General features: G+C 43.5%; 23 non-coding genes across 23 annotated transcripts; all 23 read right to left on the minus strand.

Moving 5' to 3' along the window:
* Positions 1 to 7: 7 nt before the first annotated feature.
* Positions 8 to 79, minus strand: trnac-gca (transfer RNA cysteine (anticodon GCA)). The gene has a single exon. It is a non-coding gene; the product is annotated as a tRNA-Cys (tRNA).
* Positions 80 to 1,703: 1,624 nt separating this feature from the next.
* Positions 1,704 to 1,775, minus strand: trnac-gca (transfer RNA cysteine (anticodon GCA)). The gene has a single exon. It is a non-coding gene; the product is annotated as a tRNA-Cys (tRNA).
* A 240-nt stretch (positions 1,776 to 2,015) lies between these two features.
* On the minus strand, positions 2,016 to 2,087 carry trnac-gca (transfer RNA cysteine (anticodon GCA)). The gene has a single exon. It is a non-coding gene; the product is annotated as a tRNA-Cys (tRNA).
* A 231-nt stretch (positions 2,088 to 2,318) lies between these two features.
* Positions 2,319 to 2,390, minus strand: trnac-gca (transfer RNA cysteine (anticodon GCA)). Its single transcript has one exon. It is a non-coding gene; the product is annotated as a tRNA-Cys (tRNA).
* A 1,020-nt stretch (positions 2,391 to 3,410) lies between these two features.
* trnac-gca (transfer RNA cysteine (anticodon GCA)) lies at positions 3,411 to 3,482 on the minus strand. The gene has a single exon. It is a non-coding gene; the product is annotated as a tRNA-Cys (tRNA).
* Positions 3,483 to 3,722: 240 nt separating this feature from the next.
* Positions 3,723 to 3,794, minus strand: trnac-gca (transfer RNA cysteine (anticodon GCA)). The gene has a single exon. It is a non-coding gene; the product is annotated as a tRNA-Cys (tRNA).
* A 387-nt stretch (positions 3,795 to 4,181) lies between these two features.
* trnac-gca (transfer RNA cysteine (anticodon GCA)) lies at positions 4,182 to 4,253 on the minus strand. Its single transcript has one exon. It is a non-coding gene; the product is annotated as a tRNA-Cys (tRNA).
* Positions 4,254 to 5,106: 853 nt separating this feature from the next.
* On the minus strand, positions 5,107 to 5,178 carry trnac-gca (transfer RNA cysteine (anticodon GCA)). The gene has a single exon. It is a non-coding gene; the product is annotated as a tRNA-Cys (tRNA).
* Positions 5,179 to 5,574: 396 nt separating this feature from the next.
* trnac-gca (transfer RNA cysteine (anticodon GCA)) lies at positions 5,575 to 5,646 on the minus strand. The gene has a single exon. It is a non-coding gene; the product is annotated as a tRNA-Cys (tRNA).
* A 239-nt stretch (positions 5,647 to 5,885) lies between these two features.
* trnac-gca (transfer RNA cysteine (anticodon GCA)) lies at positions 5,886 to 5,957 on the minus strand. Its single transcript has one exon. It is a non-coding gene; the product is annotated as a tRNA-Cys (tRNA).
* Positions 5,958 to 6,041: 84 nt separating this feature from the next.
* Positions 6,042 to 6,113, minus strand: trnac-gca (transfer RNA cysteine (anticodon GCA)). The gene has a single exon. It is a non-coding gene; the product is annotated as a tRNA-Cys (tRNA).
* Positions 6,114 to 6,197: 84 nt separating this feature from the next.
* Positions 6,198 to 6,269, minus strand: trnac-gca (transfer RNA cysteine (anticodon GCA)). The gene has a single exon. It is a non-coding gene; the product is annotated as a tRNA-Cys (tRNA).
* Positions 6,270 to 7,270: 1,001 nt separating this feature from the next.
* trnac-gca (transfer RNA cysteine (anticodon GCA)) lies at positions 7,271 to 7,342 on the minus strand. The gene has a single exon. It is a non-coding gene; the product is annotated as a tRNA-Cys (tRNA).
* Positions 7,343 to 7,894: 552 nt separating this feature from the next.
* Positions 7,895 to 7,966, minus strand: trnac-gca (transfer RNA cysteine (anticodon GCA)). The gene has a single exon. It is a non-coding gene; the product is annotated as a tRNA-Cys (tRNA).
* An 84-nt stretch (positions 7,967 to 8,050) lies between these two features.
* On the minus strand, positions 8,051 to 8,122 carry trnac-gca (transfer RNA cysteine (anticodon GCA)). Its single transcript has one exon. It is a non-coding gene; the product is annotated as a tRNA-Cys (tRNA).
* Positions 8,123 to 8,509: 387 nt separating this feature from the next.
* trnac-gca (transfer RNA cysteine (anticodon GCA)) lies at positions 8,510 to 8,581 on the minus strand. The gene has a single exon. It is a non-coding gene; the product is annotated as a tRNA-Cys (tRNA).
* Positions 8,582 to 9,895: 1,314 nt separating this feature from the next.
* trnac-gca (transfer RNA cysteine (anticodon GCA)) lies at positions 9,896 to 9,967 on the minus strand. Its single transcript has one exon. It is a non-coding gene; the product is annotated as a tRNA-Cys (tRNA).
* A 240-nt stretch (positions 9,968 to 10,207) lies between these two features.
* Positions 10,208 to 10,279, minus strand: trnac-gca (transfer RNA cysteine (anticodon GCA)). Its single transcript has one exon. It is a non-coding gene; the product is annotated as a tRNA-Cys (tRNA).
* A 387-nt stretch (positions 10,280 to 10,666) lies between these two features.
* Positions 10,667 to 10,738, minus strand: trnac-gca (transfer RNA cysteine (anticodon GCA)). The gene has a single exon. It is a non-coding gene; the product is annotated as a tRNA-Cys (tRNA).
* Positions 10,739 to 11,446: 708 nt separating this feature from the next.
* trnac-gca (transfer RNA cysteine (anticodon GCA)) lies at positions 11,447 to 11,518 on the minus strand. The gene has a single exon. It is a non-coding gene; the product is annotated as a tRNA-Cys (tRNA).
* A 690-nt stretch (positions 11,519 to 12,208) lies between these two features.
* trnac-gca (transfer RNA cysteine (anticodon GCA)) lies at positions 12,209 to 12,280 on the minus strand. Its single transcript has one exon. It is a non-coding gene; the product is annotated as a tRNA-Cys (tRNA).
* Positions 12,281 to 12,979: 699 nt separating this feature from the next.
* Positions 12,980 to 13,051, minus strand: trnac-gca (transfer RNA cysteine (anticodon GCA)). Its single transcript has one exon. It is a non-coding gene; the product is annotated as a tRNA-Cys (tRNA).
* An 853-nt stretch (positions 13,052 to 13,904) lies between these two features.
* On the minus strand, positions 13,905 to 13,976 carry trnac-gca (transfer RNA cysteine (anticodon GCA)). The gene has a single exon. It is a non-coding gene; the product is annotated as a tRNA-Cys (tRNA).
* Positions 13,977 to 14,207: the final 231 nt, after the last annotated feature.

Genomic DNA, 14,207 nt, shown 5'->3' on the forward strand with positions numbered 1-14,207 from the left:
AGCAATAAGGGGGTACCCAGAGTTTAACTGGGGACCTCTTGATCTGCAGTCAAATGCTCTACCACTGAGCTACACCCCCACAAGGAATATTGCCTTTCCATACAAACGACTGGTAGAAAAAGTACCTGATCTCACTCAATGTATTGACGCAAAAAGGGTGTATCCAGAGTTGAACTGGGGACCTCTTGAACTGCAGTCAAATGCTCTACCACTGAGCTACACCCCCACATGGTATGTGGTTCTTCCATACAAAAACCTGGTAGAAAAAGTACTCGATACCCCTATATGTATTGTCGCAAAGAAAGCAATAAGGGGGTACTCAGAGTTGAACTGGGGACCCTTTGATCTGCAGTCAAATGCTCTAACACTGAGCTACACCCCCACAAGGAACACTGTTTTTCCATACAAACAAATGGTAGAAAAAGCACCCGATACCCCTATATGTATTGTCGCAAAGAAAGCAATAAGGGGGTACCCAGAGTTGAACTGGGGACCTCTTCATCTGCAGTCAAATGCTCTACCACTGAGCTACACCCCCACATGGAATGTAAGTTTTCCATCCAAACAACTGGTAGAAAAAGTACCTGATATCACTTAATGTATTGACTCAAAGAAAGCAATAATGGGGCATCCAGAGTTGAACTGGGGACCTCTTGATCTGCAGTCAAATGCTCTACCACTGAGCTAAACCCCCACATGGAATGTGGTTTTTCCATACAAGAACCTAGTAGAAAAAGTACCCAATACCCCTATATATGTTGTCGCAAAGAAAGCAATAAGGGGGTACCCAGAGTTTAACTGGGGACCTCTTGATCTGCAGTCAAATGCTCTACCACGGAACTACACCCCCACATGTAATATTACTTTTCCATACAGACGACTGGTAGAAAAAGTACCTGATATCACTTGATGTATATGCATAAAGGGGGTATCCAGAGTTGAACTGAGGACCTTTTGATCTGCAGTCAAATGCTCTACCACTAAGCTACACCCCCACATGGAATGAAGTTCTTCCATACAAAAACCTGGTAGAAAAAGTACGTGATACCCCTATATGTATTGTCGCAAAGAAAGCAATAAGGGGGTATCCAGAGTTAAACCGGGGACCCTTTGATCTGCAGTCAAATGCTCTACCACTGAGCTACACCCCCACATGGAATATAGTTTTTCCATACAAAAACCTGGTAGAAAAAGTACCCGATACCCCTATATGTATTGTCGCAAAAAAAGCAATAAGGGGGTACCCAGAGTTGAATTGGGGACCCTTTGATCTGCAGTCAAATGCTCTACCACTGAGCTACACCCCCACATGGAATATAGTTTTTCCATACAAAAACCTGGTAGAAAAAGTACCCGATACCACTATATGTATTGTCGCAAAGAAAGCAATAAGGGGAAACCCAGAGTTGAACTGGGGACCTCTTGATATGCAGTCAAATGCCCTACCACTGAGCTACACCCCCACATGTAATATTACTTTTCCATCCAAACGACTGGTAGAAAAAGTACCTGATATCACTTAATGTATTGTCGCAAAGAAAGCAATAAGGGGGCATCCAGAGTTGAACTGGGGACCTCTTGATCTGCAGTCAAATGCTCTACCACTGAGCTACACCCCATCAAGAAAAATTGCTTTTCCATACAAAAACCTGGTAGAAAAAGTACCCGATACCACTATATGTATTGTCGCAAAGAAAGCAATAAGGGGGTACCCAGAGTTGAACTGGGGACCTCTTGATCTGCGGTCAAATGCTCTACCACTGAGCTACACCCCCATATGTAATATTACTTTTCCATCCAAACGACTGGTAGAAAAAGTACCTGATATCACTTAATGTATTGACGCAAAGAAAGCAATGAGGGGGCATCCAGAGTTGAACTGGGGACCTCTTGATATGCAGTCAAATGCTCTACCACTGAGCTAAACCCCCACATGGAATGTGGTTTTTCCATACAAGAACCTAGTAGAAAAAGTACCCAATACCCCTATATATGTTGTCGCAAAGAAAGCAATAAGGGGGTACCCAGAGTTTAACTGGGGACCTCTTGATCTGCAGTCAAATGCTCTACCACTGAGCTACACCCCCACAAGGAATATTGCCTTTCCATACAGACGACTGGTAGAAAAAGTACCTGATATCACTTAATGTATTGACGCATAAAGGGGGTATCCAGAGTTGAACTGGGGACTTTTTGATCTGCAGTCAAATGCTCTACCACTGAGCTACACCCCCACATGGAATGTGGTTTTTCCATACAAAAACCTGGTAGAAAAAGTACCCGATACCACTATATGTATTGTCGCAAAGAAAGCAATAAGGGGGTACCCAGAGTTGAACTGGGGACCTTTTGATCTGCAGTCAAATGCTCTACCACTGAGCTACACCCCCTCAAGAAAAAATGCTTTTCCATACAAAAACCTGGTAGAAAACGTACCCGATACCACTATATGTAATGTCGCAAAGAAAGCAATAAGGGGGCATCCAGAGTTGAACTGGGGACCTCTTGATCTGCAGTCAAATGCTCTACCACTGAGCTACACCCCCACATGGAATATGGTTTTTCCATAAAAAAACCTGGTAGAAAAAGTACCCGATACCACTATATGTATTGTCGCAAAGAAAGCAATAAGGGGGTACCCAGAGTTGAACTTGGGACCTCTTGATCTGCAGTCAAATTCTCTACCACTGAGCTACACCCCCATATGTAATATTACTTTTCCATCCAAACGACTGGTAGAAAAAGTACCTGATATCACTTAATGTATTGACGCAAAGAAAGCAATGAGGGGGCATCCAGAGTTGAACTGGGGACCTCTTGATCTGCAGTCAAATGCTCTACCACTGAGCTACACCCCCACATGGAATATAGTTTTTCCATACAAAAACCTGGTAGAAAAAGTACCCGATACCCCTATATGTATTGTCGCAAAAAAAGCAATAAGGGGGTACCCAGAGTTGAATTGGGGACCCTTTGATCTGCAGTCAAATGCTCTACCACTGAGCTACACCCCCACATGGAATATAGTTTTTCCATACAAAAACCTGGTAGAAAAAGTACCCGATACCACTATATGTATTGTCGCAAAGAAAGCAATAAGGGGAAACCCAGAGTTGAACTGGGGACCTCTTGATATGCAGTCAAATGCCCTACCACTGAGCTACACCCCCACATGTAATATTACTTTTCCATCCAAACGACTGGTAGAAAAAGTACCTGATATCACTTAATGTATTGTCGCAAAGAAAGCAATAAGGGGGCATCCAGAGTTGAACTGGGGACCTCTTGATCTGCAGTCAAATGCTCTACCACTGAGCTACACCCCCACAAGGAACACTGTTTTTCCATACAAACAAATGGTAGAAAGAGCACCCGATACCCCTATATGTATTGTCGCAAAGAAAGCAATAAGGGGGTACCCAGAGTTGAACTGGGGACCTCTTGATCTGCAGTCAAATGCTCTACCACTGAGCTACACCCCCACATGGAATGTTAGTTTTCCATCCAAACAACTGGTAGAAAAAGTACCTGATATCACTTAATGTATTGACTCAAAGAAAGCAATAATGGGGCATCCAGAGTTGAACTGGGGACCTCTTGATCTGCAGTTAAATGCTCTACCACTGAGCTAAACCCCCACATGGAATGTGGTTTTTCCATACAAGAACCTAGTAGAAAAAGTACCCAATACCCCTATATATGTTGTCGCAAAGAAAGCAATAAGGGGGTACCCAGAGTTTAACTGGGGACCTCTTGATCTGCAGTCAAATGCTCTACCACTGAGCTACACCCCCACAAGGAATATTGCCTTTCCATACAAACGACTGGTAGAAAAAGTACCTGATCTCACTCAATGTATTGACGCAAAAAGGGTGTATCCAGAGTTGAACTGGGGACCTCTTGAACTGCAGTCAAATGCTCTACCACTGAGCTACACCCCCACATGGTATATGGTTCTTCCATACAAAAACCTGGTAGAAAAAGTACTCGATACCCCTATATGTATTGTCGCAAAGAAAGCAATAAGGGGGTACTCAGAGTTGAACTGGGGACCCTTTGATCTGCAGTCAAATGCTCTAACACTGAGCTACACCCCCACAAGGAACACTGTTTTTCCATACAAACAAATGGTAGAAAAAGCACCCGATACCCCTATATGTATTGTCGCAAAGAAAGCAATAAGGGGGTACCCAGAGTTGAACTGGGGACCTCTTGATCTGCAGTCAAATGCTCTACCACTGAGCTACACCCCCACATGGAATGTTAGTTTTCCATCCAAACAACTGGTAGAAAAAGTACCTGATATCACTTAATGTATTGACTCAAAGAAAGCAATAATGGGGCATCCAGAGTTGAACTGGGGACCTCTTGATCTGCAGTCAAATGCTCTACCACTGAGCTAAACCCCCACATGGAATGTGGTTTTTCCATACAAGAACCTAGTAGAAAAAGTACCCAATACCCCTATATATGTTGTCGCAAAGAAAGCAATAAGGGGGTACCCAGAGTTTAACTGGGGACCTCTTGATCTGCAGTCAAATGCTCTACCACGGAACTACACCCCCACATGTAATATTACTTTTCCATACAGACGACTGGTAGAAAAAGTACCTGATATCACTTGATGTATATGCATAAAGGGGGTATCCAGAGTTGAACTGAGGACCTTTTGATCTGCAGTCAAATGCTCTACCACTAAGCTACACCCCCACATGGAATGAAGTTCTTCCATACAAAAACCTGGTAGAAAAAGTACGTGATACCCCTATATGTATTGTCGCAAAGAAAGCAATAAGGGGGTATCCAGAGTTAAACCGGGGACCCTTTGATCTGCAGTCAAATGCTCTACCACTGAGCTACACCCCCACATGTAATATTACTTTTCCATCCAAACGACTGGTAGAAAAAGTACCTGATATCACTTAATGTATTGTCGCAAAGAAAGCAATAAGGGGGCATCCAGAGTTGAACTGGGGACCTCTTGATCTGCAGTCAAATGCTCTACCACTGAGCTACACCCCCACATGGAATGTGGTTTTTCCATACAAAAACCTGGTAGAAAAAGTACCCGATACCACTATATGTATTGTCGCAAAGAAAGCAATAAGGGGGTACCCAGAGTTGAACTGGGGACCTCTTGATCTGCAGTCAAATGCTCTACCACTGAGCTACACCCCCTCAAGGAAAAATGCTTTTCCATACAAAAACCTGGTAGAAAAGGTACCCGATACCACTATATGTAATGTCGCAAAGAAAGCAATAAGGGGGCATCCAGAGTTGAACTGGGGACCTCTTGATCTGCAGTCAAATGCTCTACCACTGAGCTACACCCCCACATGGAATATGGTTTTTCCATAAAAAAACCTGGTAGAAAAAGTACCCGATACCACTATATGTATTGTCGCAAAGAAAGCAATAAGGGGGTAACCAGAGTTGAACTGGGGACCTCTTGATCTGCAGTCAAATGCTCTACCACTGAGCTACACCCCCTCAAGGAAAATTGCTTTTCCATACAAAAACCTGGTAGAAAAAGTACCAGATACCACTATATGTAATGTCGCAAAGAAAGCAATAAGGGGGTACCCAGAGTTGAACTGGGGACCTCTTGATCTGCAGTCAAATGCTCTACCACTGAGCTACACCCCCACAAGGAATATATCTTTTCCATACAAACAACTGGTAGAAAAAGTACCTGATATCACTTAATGTATTGACGCAAAGAAAGCAATGAGGGGGCATCCAGAGTTGAACTGGGGACCTCTTGATCTGCAGTCAAATGCTCTACCACTGAGCTAAACCCCCACATGGAATGTGGTTTTTCCATACAAAAACCTGGTAGAAAAAGTACCCGATACCACTATATGTATTGTCGCAAAGAAAGCAAATGGGGGTACCCATAGTTGAACTGGGGACCTCTTGATCTGCAGTCAAATGCTCTACCACTGAGCTACACCCCCACATGTAATATTACTTTTCCATCCAAACGACTGGTAGAAAAAGTACCTGATATCACTTAATGTATTGACGCAAAGAAAGCAATGAGGGGATACCCAGAGTTGAACTGGGGACCTCTTGATCTGCAGTCAAATGCTCTACCACTGAGCTACACCCCCTCAAGGAAAATTGCTTTTCCATACAAAAACCTGATAGAAAAAGTACCCGATACCACTATATGTAATGTCGCAAAGAAAGCAATAAGGGGGTACCCAGAGTTGAACTGGGGACCTCTTGATCTGCAGTCAAATGCTCTACCACTGAGCTACACCCCCACAAGGAATATTGCTTTTCCATACAAAAGACTGGTAGAAAAAGTACCTGATATCACTCAATGTATTGACGCTAAAAGGGGGTATCCAGAGTTGAACTGGGGACCTCTTGAACTGCAGTCAAATGCTCTACCACTGAGCTACACCCCCACATGGAATTCGGTTCTTCCATACAAAAACCTGGTAGAAAAAGTACCCATACCCCTATATGTATTGTCGCAAAGAAAGCAATAAGGGGGTCCTCAGAGTTGAACTGGGGACCTATTGATCTGCGGTCAAATGCTCTACCACTGAGCTACACCCCCATATGTAATATTACTTTTCCATCCAAACGACTGGTAGAAAAAGTACCTGATATCACTTAATGTATTGACGCAAAGAAAGCAATGAGGGGGCATCCAGAGTTGAACTGGGGACCTCTTGATCTGCAGTCAAATGCTCTACCACTGAGCTACACCCCCACATGGAATGTGGTCTTTCCATACAGACGACTGGTAGAAAAAGTACCTGATATCACTTAATGTATTGACGCATAAAGGGGGTATCCAGAGTTGAACTGGGGACTTTTTGATCTGCAGTCAAATGCTCTACCACTGAGCTACACCCCCACATGGAATGTGGTTTTTCCATTCAAACAAATGGTAGAAAAAGTACCCGATACCCCTATATGTATTGTCGCAAAGAAAGCAATAAGGGGGCATCCAGAGTTGAACTGGGGACCTCTTGATCTGCAGTCAAATGCTCTACCACTGAGCTACACCCCCACATGGAATCTGGTTTTTCCATAAAAAAAACTGGTAGAAAAAGTACCTGATACCACTATATGTATTGTCGCAAAGAAAGCAATAAGGGGGTACGCAGAGTTGAACTGGGGACCTCTTGATCTGCAGTCAAATGCTCTACCACTGAGCTACACCCCCTCAAGGAAAATTGCTTTTCCATACAAAAACCTGGTAGAAAAAGTACCCGATACCACTATATGTAATGTCGCAAAGAAAGCAATAAGGGGGTACCCAGAGTTGAACTGGGGACCTCTTGATCTGCAGTCAAATGCTCTACCACTGAGCTACACCCCCACAAGGAATATATCTTTTCCATACAAACAACTGGTAGAAAAAGTACCTGATATCACTTAATGTATTGACGTAAAGAAAGCAATGAGGGGGCATCCAGAGTTGAACTGGGGACCTCTTGATCTGCAGTCAAATGCTCTACCACTGAGCTAAACCCCCACATGGAATGTGGTTTTTCCATACAAAAACCTGGTAGAAAAAGTACCCGATACCACTATATGTATTGTCGCAAAGAAAGCAATAAGGGGGTACCCATAGTTGAACTGGGGACCTCTTGATCTGCAGTCAAATGCTCTACCACTGAGCTACACCCCCATATGTAATATTACTTTTCCATCCAAACGACTGGTAGAAAAAGTACCTGATATCACTTAATGTATTGACGCAAAGAAAGCAATGAGGGGGCATCCAGAGTTGAACTGGGGACCTCTTGATCTGCAGTCAAATGCTCTACCACTGAGCTAAACCCCCACATGGAATGTGGTTTTTCCATACAAAAACCTAGTAGAAAAAGTACCCAATACCCTTATATATATTGTCGCAAAGAAAGCAATAAGGGGGTACCCAGAGTTGAACTGGGGACCTCTTGATCTGCAGTCAAATGCTCTACCACTGAGCTACACCCCCTCAAGGAAAATTGCTTTTCCATACAAAAACCTGGTAGAAAAAGTACCCGATATCACTATATGTAATGTCGCAAAGAAAGCAATAAGGGGGTACCCAGAGTTGAACTGGGGACCTCTTGATCTGCAGTCAAATGCTCTACCACTGAGCTACACCCCCACAAGGAATATTGCTTTTCCATACAAAAGACTGGTAGAAAAAGTACCTGATATCACTCAATGTATTGACGCTAAAAGGGGGTATCCAGAGTTGAACTGGGGACCTCTTGAACTGCAGTCAAATGCTCTACCACTGAGCTACGCCCCCACATGGAATACGGTTCTTCCATACAAAAACCTGGTAGAAAAAGTACCCGATACCCCTATATGTATTGTCGCAAAGAAAGCAATAAGGGGGTACTCAGAGTTGAACTGGGGACCCTTTGATCTGCAGTCAAATGCTCTACCACTGAGCTACACCCCCACAAGGAACGCTGTTTTTCCATACAAACAAATGGTAGAAAAAGCACCCGATACCCCTATATGTATTGTCGCAAAGAAAGCAATAAGGGGGTACCCAGAGTTGAACTGGGGACCTCTTGATCTGCAGTCAAATGCTCTACCACTGAGCTACACCCCCATAAGGAATATTGCTTTTCCATACAAAAGACTGGTAGAAAAAGTACCTGATATCACTCAATGTATTGACGCTAAAAGGGGGTATCCAGAGTTAAACTGGGGACCTCTTGAACTGCAGTCAAATGCTCTACCACTGAGCTACACCCCCACATGGAATACGGTTCTTCCATACAAAAACCTGGTAGAAAAAGTACCCTATACCCCTATATGTATTGTCGCAAAGAAAGCAATAAGGGGGTACTCAGAGTTGAACTGGGGACCCTTTGATCTGCAGTCAAATGCTCTACCACTGAGCTACACCCCCACAAGGAACGCTGTTTTTCCATACAAACAAATGGTAGAAAAAGCACCCGATACCCTTATATGTATTGTCGCAAAGAAAGCAATAAGGGGGTACTCAGAGTTGAACTGGGGACCTCTTGATCTGCAGTCAAATGCTCTACCACTGAGCTACACCCCCATATGTAATATTACTTTTCCATCCAAACGACTGGTAGAAAAAGTACCTGATATCACTTAATGTATTGACGCAAAGAAAGCAATGAGGGGGCATCCAGAGTTGAACTGGGGACCTCTTGATCTGCAGTCAAATGCTCTACCACTGAGCTAAACCCCCACATGGAATGTGGTTTTTCCCTACAAAAACCTAGTAGAAAAAGTACCCAATACCCTTATGTATATTGTCACAAAGAAAGCAATAAGGGGGTACCCAGAGTTGATTTGAGGACCTCTTGATCTGCAGTCAAATGCTCTACCACTGAGCTACACCCCCACATGGAATATGGTCTTTCCATACAGACGACTGGTAGAAAAAGTACCTGATATCACTTAATGTATTGACGCATAAAGGGGGTATCTAGAGTTGAACTGGGGACCTCTTGATCTGCAGTCAAATGCTCTACCACTGAGCTACACCCCCACATGGAATGTGGGTTTTCCATTCAAACAAATGGTAGAAAAAGTACCCGATACCCCTATATGTATTGTCGCAATGAAAACATTAAGAGGGTACCCAGAGTTGAACTGGTGACCCTTTGATTTGCAGTCAAATGCTCTACCACTGAGCTACACCCCCACATGGAATATAGTTTTTCCATACAAAAACCTGGTAGAAAAAGTACCCGATACCCCTATATGTATTGTCACAAAAAAAGCAATAAGGGGGTACCCAGAGTTGAATTGGGGACCCTTTGATCTGCAGTCAAATGCTCTACCACTGAGCTACACCCCCACATGGAATATAGTTTTTCCATACAAAAACCTGGTAGAAAAAGTACCCGATACCACTATATGTATTGTCGCAAAGAAAGCAATAAGGGGAAACCCAGAGTTGAACTGGGGACCTCTTGATCTGCAGTCAAATGCCCTACCACTGAGCTACACCCCCACATGTAATATTACTTTTCCATCCAAACGACTGGTAGAAAAAGTACCTGATATCACTTAATGTATTGTCGCAAAGAAAGCAATAAGGGGGCATCCAGAGTTGAACTGGGGACCTCTTGATCTGCAGTCAAATGCTCTACCACTGAGCTACACCCCATCAAGAAAAATTGCTTTTCCATACAAAAACCTGGTAGAAAAAGTACCCAATACCACTATATGTATTGTCGCAAAGAAAGCAATAAGGGGGTACCCAGAGTTGAACTGGGGACCTCTTGATCTGCGGTCAAATGCTCTACCACTGAGCTACACCCCCATATGTAATATTACTTTTCCATCCAAACGACTGGTAGAAAAAGTACCTGATATCACTTAATGTATTGACGCAAAGAAAGCAATGAGGGGGCATCCAGAGTTGAACTGGGGACCTCTTGATCTGCAGTCAAATGCTCTACCACTGAGCTAAACCCCCACATGGAATGTGGTTTTTCCCTACAAAAACCTAGTAGAAAAAGTACCCAATACCCTTATATATATTGTCACAAAGAAAGCAATAAGGGGGTACCCAGAGTTGATTTGAGGACCTCTTGATCTGCAGTCAAATGCTCTACCACTGAGCTACACCCCCACATGGAATGTGGTCTTTCCATACAGACGACTGGTAGAAAAAGTACCTGATATCACTTATCGTATTGACGCATAAAGGGGGTATCCAGAGTTGAACTGGGGACCTCTTGATCTGCAGTCAAATGCTCTACCACTGAGCTACACCCCCACATGGAATGTGGTTTTTCCATTCAAACAAATGGTAGAAAAAGTACCCGATACCCCTATATGTATTGTCGCAAAGAAAACAATAAGAGGGTACCCAGAGTTGAACTGGTGACCCTTTGATTTGCAGTCAAATGCTCTACCACTGAGCTACACCCCCACATGGAATATAGTTTTTCCATACAAAAACCTGGTAGAAAAAGTACCCGATACCCCTATATGTATTGTCGCAAAAAAAGCAATAAGGGGGTACCCAGAGTTGAATTGGGGACCCTTTGATCTGCAGTCAAATGCTCTACAACTGAGCTACACCCCCACATGGAATATAGTTTTTCCATACAAAAGCCTGGTAGAAAAAGTACCCGATACCACTATATGTATTGTCGCAAAGAAAGCAATAAGGGGAAACCCAGAGTTGAACTGGGGACCTCTTGATATGCAGTCAAATGCCCTACCACTGAGCTACACCCCCACATGTAATGTTACTTTTCCATCCAAACGACTGGTAGAAAAAGTACCTGATATCACTTAATGTATTGTCGCAAAGAAAGCAATAAGTGGGCATCCAGAGTTGAACTGGGGACCTCTTGATCTGCAGTCAAATGCTCTACCACTGAGCTACACCCCAACAAGAAAAATTGCTTTTCCATACAAAAACCTGGTAGAAAAAGTACCCGATACCACTATATGTATTGTCGCAAAGAAAGCAATAAGGGGGTACCCAGAGTTGAACTGGGGACCTCTTGATCTGCAGTCAAATGCTCTACCACTGAGCTACACCCCCACAAGGAATATTGCCTTTCCATACAAACGACTGGTAGAAAAAGTACCTGATCTCACTCAATGTATTGACGCAAAAAGGGTGTATCCAGAGTTGAACTGGGGACCTCTTGAACTGCAGTCAAATGCTCTACCACTGAGCTACACCCCCACATGGTATATGGTTCTTCCATACAAAAACCTGGTAGAAAAAGTACTCGATACCCCTATATGTATTGTCGCAAAGAAAGCAATAAGGGGGTACTCAGAGTTGAACTGGGGACCCTTAGATCTGCAGTCAAATGCTCTAACACTGAGCTACACCCCCACAAGGAACACTGTTTTTCCATACAAACAAATGGTAGAAAAAGCACCTGATCTCACTCAATGTATTGACGCAAAAAGGGTGTATCCAGAGTTGAACTGGGGACCTCTTGAACTGCAGTCAAATGCTCTACCACTGAGCTACACCCCCACATGGTATATGGTTCTTCCATACAAAAACCTGGTAGAAAAAGTACTCGATACCCCTATATGTATTGTCGCAAAGAAAGCAATAAGGGGGTACTCAGAGTTGAACTGGGGACCCTTTGATCTGCAGTCAAATGCTCTAACACTGAGCTACACCCCCACAAGGAACACTGTTTTTCCATACAAACAAATGGTAGAAAAAGCACCCGATACCCCTATATGTATTGTCGCAAAGAAAGCAATAAGGGGGTACCCAGAGTTGAACTGGGGACCTCTTGATCTGCAGTCAAATGCTCTACCACTGAGCTACACCCCCACATGGAATGTTAGTTTTCCATCCAAACAACTGGTAGAAAAAGTACCTGATATCACTTAATGTATTGACTCAAAGAAAGCAATAATGGGGCATCCAGAGTTGAACTGGGGACCTCTTGATCTGCAGTCAAATGCTCTACCACTGAGCTAAACCCCCACATGGAATGTGGTTTTTCCATACAAGAACCTAGTAGAAAAAGTACCCAATACCCCTATATATGTTGTCGCAAAGAAAGCAATAAGGGGGTACCCAGAGTTTAACTGGGGACCTCTTGATCTGCAGTCAAATTCTCTACCACTGAGCTACACCCCCACAAGGAATATTGCCTTTCCATACAAACGACTGGTAGAAAAAGTACCTGATCTCACTCAATGTATTGACGCAAAAAGGGTGTATCCAGAGTTGAACTGGGGACCTCTTGAACTGCAGTCAAATGCTCTACCACTGAGCTACACCCCCACATGGTATATGGTTCTTCCATACAAAAACCTGGTAGAAAAAGTACTCGATACCCCTATATGTATTGTCGCAAAGAAAGCAATAAGGGGGTACTCAGAGTTGAACTGGGGACCCTTTGATCTGCAGTCAAATGCTCTAACACTGATCTACACCCCCACAAGGAACACTGTTTTTCCATACAAACAAATGGTAGAAAAAGCACCCGATACCCCTATATGTATTGTCGCAAAGAAAGCAATAAGGGGGTACCCAGAGTTGAACTGGGGACCTCTTGATCTGCAGTCAAATGCTCTACCACTGAGCTACACCCCCACATGGAATGTTAGTTTTCCATCCAAACAACTGGTAGAAAAAGTACCTGATATCACTTAATGTATTGACTCAAAGAAAGCAATAATGGGGCATCCAGAGTTGAACTGGGGACCTCTTGATCTGCAGTCAAATGCTCTACCACTGAGCTAAACCCCCACATGGAACGTGGTTTTTCCATACAAGAACCTAGTAGAAAAAGTACCCAATACCCCTATATATGTTGTCGCAAAGAAAGCAATAAGGGGGTACCCAGAGTTTAACTGGGGACCTCTTGATCTGCAGTCAAATGCTCTACCACGGAACTACACCCCCACATGTAATATTACTTTTCCATACAGACGACTGGTAGAAAAAGTACCTGATATCACTTGATGTATATGCATAAAGGGGGTATCCAGAGTTGAACTGAGGACCTTTTGATCTGCAGTCAAATGCTCTACCACTAAGCTACACCCCCACATGGAATGAAGTTCTTCCATACAAAAACGTGGTAGAAAAAGTACGTGATACCCCTATATGTATTGTCGCAAAGAAAGCAATAAGGGGGTATCCAGAGTTAAACCGGGGACCCTTTGATCTGCAGTCAAATGCTCTACCACTGAGCTACACCCCCACATGTAATATTACTTTTCCATCCAAACGACTGGTAGAAAAAGTACCTGATATCACTTAATGTATTGTCGCAAAGAAAGCAATAAGGGGGCATCCAGAGTTGAACTGGGGACCTCTTGATCTGCAGTCAAATGCTCTACCACTGAGCTACACCCCCACATGGAATGTGGTTTTTCCATACAAAAACCTGGTAGAAAAAGTACCCGATACCACTATATGTATTGTCGCAAAGAAAGCAATAAGGGGGTACCCAGGGTTGAACTGGGGACCTCTTGATCTGCAGTCAAATGCTCTACCACTGAGCTACACCCCCTCAAGGAAAAATGCTTTTCCATACAAAAACCTGGTAGAAAAGGTACCCGATACCACTATATGTAATGTCGCAAAGAAAGCAATAAGGGGGCATCCAGAGTTGAACTGGGGACCTCTTGATCTGCAGTCAAATGCTCTACCACTGAGCTAAACCCCCACATGTAATATTACTTTTCCATACAGACGACTGGTAGAAAAAGTACCTGATATCACTTGATGTATTGACGCATAA

Source organism: Urocampus carinirostris, chromosome 8 (assembly GCF_059441175.1).
Source record: "Urocampus carinirostris isolate Australia breed hairy pipefish chromosome 8, RoL_Ucar_1.0, whole genome shotgun sequence".
NCBI lineage: Eukaryota > Metazoa > Chordata > Actinopteri > Syngnathiformes > Syngnathidae > Urocampus > Urocampus carinirostris.